Source organism: Balaenoptera ricei, chromosome X (genome assembly GCF_028023285.1).
Source record: "Balaenoptera ricei isolate mBalRic1 chromosome X, mBalRic1.hap2, whole genome shotgun sequence".
Taxonomy (NCBI): Eukaryota; Metazoa; Chordata; class Mammalia; order Artiodactyla; family Balaenopteridae; genus Balaenoptera; species Balaenoptera ricei.
This window is the reverse complement of record NC_082660.1, coordinates 15498550-15504799: the sequence shown is the minus strand read 5'-3', so window position 1 is coordinate 15504799 and position 6250 is coordinate 15498550.

Sequence of the window (6250 nt, the reverse complement as noted above, 5' to 3'; positions counted from 1 at the left end):
CTGCATCCAGGCCTATATTTACTCAGCCCCCAAAAGGCTTCTTTGCCTCTATTTCAGATTAAATATGGTTCCAAAAGGTTTCTTTCAAAATGTCAAATTGGGGAAAAGACTTAGTCATAGTTAAACAATTTGAGGGAGCAATGGTGCCAAATTGACACCATCTGGGAAATCCTCTGTCTATATTTAATGCTTAATCTTCTCACTGTTTTTTTTTTTTGCTTTGCATTTTGTCCTGTTGAAAGCATCCAGTTGTGGTGGTGTCTGTTACTCAGATACCCGAGTCATAAAAATGTGCAAATCATGGGCAAAACCCTGACCTCACACTCTCTTTCCAAATTTGTGCACTTTGCTTCTTTTGTAACCCACATAAAAGTCAGTGCCTCACATAATCCAGTCTCCATACTGAATGGCATTCAAAGCAGCACAGCTCAGCCTCCAAAAGTAACTAAACTTCACTGGAGTCCCTGAGAGAGTGCCAAGGCAGGCCCAATTTGCTCCCATAATACTTATAATCCAGTTTTCCCCTTCTTCTCACTTGCAATATCTCTCCCATCATGTAAGTGCCATGAATTTCTCAATCCCTCATTCTCCACTTAATATTTTTAAAAAATCTCTCTTTAACACCTAACCTATATGATGTTTTCCCTTTTTGACCGACCTCCTCGCCCCCAGTTCAACCTTTTCTTCTCCCTGCTAGCAGCTCTTGCTCCCTTTTCCAAAGTAACATTAAATCAGTCATGCGCCTTGCCATTCTCCAGCTCTTTCTCTTCATTACAAACTTTTTCACTGGAGGGGTATCATGGAAGGAATTGAGTTACACCAAAATTCATACATTGGAGCTCTGACCCCCCGTGTGACTGCATGTGAAGGTAGGGCCTTTAAAGAGGTAATTAAGGTTAAATGAAGCCCTTAGGGTGGGTTTGAATCCGATATGACTGGTGTCCTTATAAGAAAAAGAAGAGACGCCAGGGATGTGCATGCACAGAGGAAAGGCCATGTGAGGACACAGCAAGAAGGCAGCTGTCTGCAAGCCAAAGAGAGAAGCCTCATGAGAAACCAAACCTGCTGACATCTTGATCTTGGACTTTCCAGAACTATGAGAAAATAAATTTCTGTTGTTTAAGTCACCCAGTCTGTGTTACTTTGTTATGGCAGCCCTAGCAAACTAATACAAAGGGCTTAGGGCAACAAATTGGTCTAGGCAAGCTTTCCCTAAAAACTGTATGTTTACATGGACACACTGCATTTTTATTTAGACTGTGTATTTATTTAAGTTAGTTTTCCTGAGGGTGAGGGTTGAAAATGTTATTTGCGGCATTCAAGCTCCCCCCACAAGGCCCCTCTTTCCATGACCAAATCCATCTAAACCCTGCTCCACTCTCTGACCTAATTTCTCGTCATTTCCCAGCTCTGAAGTCTGCTCGATCCTAACCAAGCAAACCTGCCTCCTTTGACCATGGGCAGCTGGCCTCTATGACTGGACCTCAGCATACTTTGTGTCCCTTCCCTCCAGCCTCATCTTCATCAAAGAAATGCTCATGCCATTGACCATAAGACTCAGTAGTTAGCGCATGTACTTAGAGCACTGTGCCCAAACAAAAGAGGTACACACTTCTCCCTCTATATTCGTGTGCTAGGGCCGCAGTAAAAAGTACCGCAGATTGAGGGGCTTAAACAACAGCAATTTATTGATTCATAGTTCTGGAGGCCAGAGGCCCGAAGTCAAGTTGTCGCCAGGGTTGGTTCCTCTCCTTCTGAGAGCTGTGAGGGAGGATCCTCTTCCCTCCCTGGCTTCTGCAGGCAATCCTTGGCGTTCCTTGGCTTGTAGATGCATCACTCCATTCTCTGCCTTCATGTTCACGTGGCATTCTCTCTGTATGTGTGTCTATGTCCGAAATTTTCCCCTTTTATAAGGATACCAGTCATATTGGGTTAGGAGCCCATGCCAGTATGACCTCATATTAACCCATTACATCCGCACGACCCTGTTTCCAAATAAGGTCACATTCTGAGGTACTGGGCGTTAGGGCTTCAACATATGAATTTTGAGGGGAGAACACAATTCCACCCAGAACACGCAACTTATACAAAAATATCTCTGAAGTTTCCCAGAGCACTTTAAAGCCGTATGCGCCACCTCCCTCCTCCTCCATGGGAGTTGAAGACAAGAGGGGAAGTGGCAGAAAACACCATGGTAGAAAGGCCACACCATTTTCAGAGAGGATTTGTGTGCATACTGTTCTGTATCTCAGCCTCCCTATTAGTGGTGTGAAGGGGCTGGGGAGTACTAGCTTGCTGACAACACTCCTAATTCAAAAATTCTCCAATCTATGGAAGTAAAGTACTTCAATTTCAATAATGAAAGGGGGTGAAGTTAAAAGTTCCATAGACTTATTCTGATGGTCATTTTGTAATATATACAGATATCAAATCATTACTTTGTATACCTGAAACTCAGTTAACGTTATGCCAATTATACCTCAACTTAAAAAAAATTTAAATTTAAATTAAAAAATATATATATGTATACCAGACCTTTCCACTTACATGTTTAAAACCCTCCAGTATGTAAATCCACTATACTTCAATAAAAATAAATAAATAAACTTAAATACATAAGTGAATAAATAAAACTTTCTGGTGACTCCCCATCATAAAAAAAAAAAGAGTTCTAGAGCAGGAATTCTTACCCTGAGGCCCATAGATTTATTTCCAGGGGGCGGGGTGTCTATGGCTCCCCCAGATTACATGCAGAATGTGGATTGGTCATGTGCACCCCTCTGCCTTTCTTAGGAGACAGTCCATATTTTTCATCAGATTTTCAAAAAGGCCATGCCTCTCAAAATTTACAATCTTTGTCTGGGAGGTTGAAAGGCTCACATCTGGCAGAACTGACCACACAGAGACCACCAAGCAGCGCCGCCATGGGCTGAGGCCTCCCATGATCACCTATAACTTGTCTTAGGAATGGGTCTCTCTGACTCAGCTTTTCCTGCCTGTCGTCTGTCATCACCCCTTCTTCTTTCATCCCTGACTTGATTTCACTCAGCCTGTCCCGCCCACCTCATCACTGATGAGGCTCCACTTCTTTGTGGGTCAATCCCCCTGTATTGTATTTTTTAAATTTATTTATTATTTATTTATTTATTTCATTTATTTATTTTTGGCTGCGTCGGGTCTTAGTTGTGGCACGTGGGATATTCTTTGAGGCACGCGAGATCTTTCATTGTGGCACGCGGGCTTCTCTCTAGTTGTGGCATGCAGGTTTTTTCTTCTCTAGTTGTGGCGCTGGGGCTCCAGGTCGCGTGGGCTCCGTAGTTTGCGGCACACGGGCTCTAGTGGAGGCGCGCCAGCTCAGTAGTTGTGGCGTGGGCTTAGTTGCCCCGCCGGCATGTGGGATCTTAGTCCCCTGATCAGAGATCGAACCCGCGTCCCCTGCATTGTAAGGCGGATTCTTTACCACTGGACCACCAAGGAAGTCCCCCACTGCATTCTAAGCCAAATTATTTAATCTCTCCCTACCTCCATCTCCTGGCCTCAGCTGAAAACAGTGTCTACCCAGATACCAAGTCCCCAGATCTCCAAATCTTCCCTTTATCAGACATCAGAGAGGGTCACAGTGGGGCAAGGTTCTGACCCCTGAGCTGCTGTGCACTTTCCCCCTCCCCACCTTGGGAGTTTAGCTGGACTGAGGTGGAAGGTAAAGGGTGGGACCTTGGGAGCCTGGGTGCAAAGGAGAGCAAGCAGGTGGTGTAGAATCTGGGAACTGGACCAGGTTCCTGTTAGGAGCAACATGGGTTACGTAGAGCCAGAGGGATAAACCTAGTCAGAGTCCCCGGAGACTCCAGTGGAGACCAAATACAGACATTTGTTCCAAAGGCCAGAGACAGGATCTAGATTGTCTTGCAAGGCTAAGAGTTACACGTCAGAAGGAGACCAAACTCGGATGAAAAGCAAGTCAGGAACAAGCGAGAAGCATCCAGGACCACGGTCATGGTTGGTCTAAGATATTCATTTTTATAACGGCAGTAGAGTGGTTAAGAACATAGTTCAAATTTCAGCTCAGCCATTTCCCAGCTGACCTTGGACAAGTTACTTAAGTACTTCATGCCTCAGTTTACTCATCTAAGTGAAGTGAAGCGGTGAGTTCAGTAACTCATTTAGCCTCTCTGAAGTTTCTCTTGAATAGAATTTCTAAACAGAAACACTTGAGCTGATGTATTGCTTAAGTCTGCTTTGGGGGACCTCCCTGGTGGCGCAGTGGTTAAGGATCCTCCTGCCAATGCAAGGGACACAGGTTCGATCCCTGGTCCGGGAAGATCCCACGTGCTGCGGAGCAACAAAGCCCGTGTGCCACAACTACTGAGCCTGCACTCTAGAGCCCGCGAGCCACAACTACTGAGTCCACGTGCCACAACTACTGAAGCCCGTGTGCCTAGAGCCCGTGCTCCGCAGCAAGAGAAGCCACCGCAATGAGAAGCCTGCGCACCACAACGAAGAGTAGCCCCCGCTCGCCCCAACCAGAGAAAGCCCGTGCAGAGCAACGAAGACCCAGCGCAGCCCAAAAAAAAAAAAATGTTTAAAAAAAAAAGTCTGCTTTGGGCATACATGTACCACATAAGCACATATACCTTTATCTGTTTGTGCATGAAAACTTCAAGGATTCAGTACAGGATCAGTTTAAGTAATAATATATTTGGCATGATGGTTTTCTCTGCTAATTACTGTTAAATGGTATGTAAGATTTGTATTGCTTCCAAAGAAATTTTTTAAAATTTTAATGAAAGAGAGGCAAACTCCTTCCCTTGGTGCTTATGATTTAAATTCTTCCCGCCCTCTTCCCAGTTATTAGCCCTACAAGATTCCTTCCCTTTCCAGCTCTTGAACCTACATTTGTTCTTTTCTCCTCTCTTCAATTACACACAGGTCTTCACTATCCTGGAAAAGCCTTTCACCGCTTCCTCTAGTTACCATCCCATTTCTCTCTGTTCTTTACTTCTGTACTTCTTGAACACATAATCAATATTCCCTGCTTATTGCTTAAGCTTATTGCTTATTGCTTAAAATATCGTGTTGCCGACAGAATGAAAATATGAAGACAAAGCAGGAGTGACGTGTGGAGCCAGGAGTTTTGCAAAATCTGATCTAACGCAATAACTTTTAACTGCATTAGTCACTGTGTTAGGCCCCCAGGATACAAAGTGAATCAAACATGGCAGGTTCAGGAATGGGCTCCAGGTCACAGATAATAATTGATGGAGCCCAGATTCAAACTTAGGTGTGTGACTCCACAATCTTCTTTGGATGGGTTTATCTGATGGCCAATGGAGAAGCAAGAAATGTGCCATGGGGTTTCAGAGGAAGACATGCCTAATTATTAGTGCCATTTCAAGGTAGACGAGAAGTGAGAGGACTGGGAAAATGAGAGCTTCTGAAGAAAACTAAAGATTGTCCAAGATTCTAGGTCCTCCTGGGTGTCTGTGACTAGCCAGAGCTGAGAGAAAGCTAGAGAACATTAGAAGCTCTTCTGGACTAGATTCTATCCTGTTCAAAGGATGCTAGGTGGGCAAGCAATTGGCAATGCTCATGGAAACCTGGCTCTCCTCTTGCGCTGGTCAGCATGGCCTTAGAGGCCATATTCTCTCCACCATCTGCTTCTCCCTTTCCCTCTTTCCCTGGTTCCTTGTATCTTCCTATCCTTATTCTCCGAGAAAAGGCCTTTGGTGCACCATTTTTTCTCTTAATCATTCATCTCAAAAAGTATATATTATACAATCCCGTGGCTTTTAAGACTGCACCCAAATCTGAATCAGCAGCTGTGACTTGCCTCCCAAGCCCACAGTCTCAAATCTCCTGCTTAATGGATTGGCCACTTAGATGTCACTTTAGTCTCAAAATTTATACAAGTGAACTTCTTCTAATGTTTCCCAAAGCTTCCTGCCCTTCGCAATGCCATTTACTGTCCTTAAGGACATCACTATTCTCCCAACCCTTAGAGCCCTCTTCAATTTCTCTTTAGTCTTCTGGATGTATCAGTTGTTGAGTTCTGTCAATGATTTCCCAGTTTCTTTTCATTTCTTCCCTATTTTCACTCCTGGGGCCATGATCATAGCTCAGGCCATGACCTCTGCATGTCATTCAACAATGACTTTGACCTCTGAACAGCTTCTCCTGCCTCTGGCTATCTCTCCCCTTCAGTCCACCCTGTGTGGAGTTGCCAAGCAGATTGCCTAAATCACAGCTTGGATCC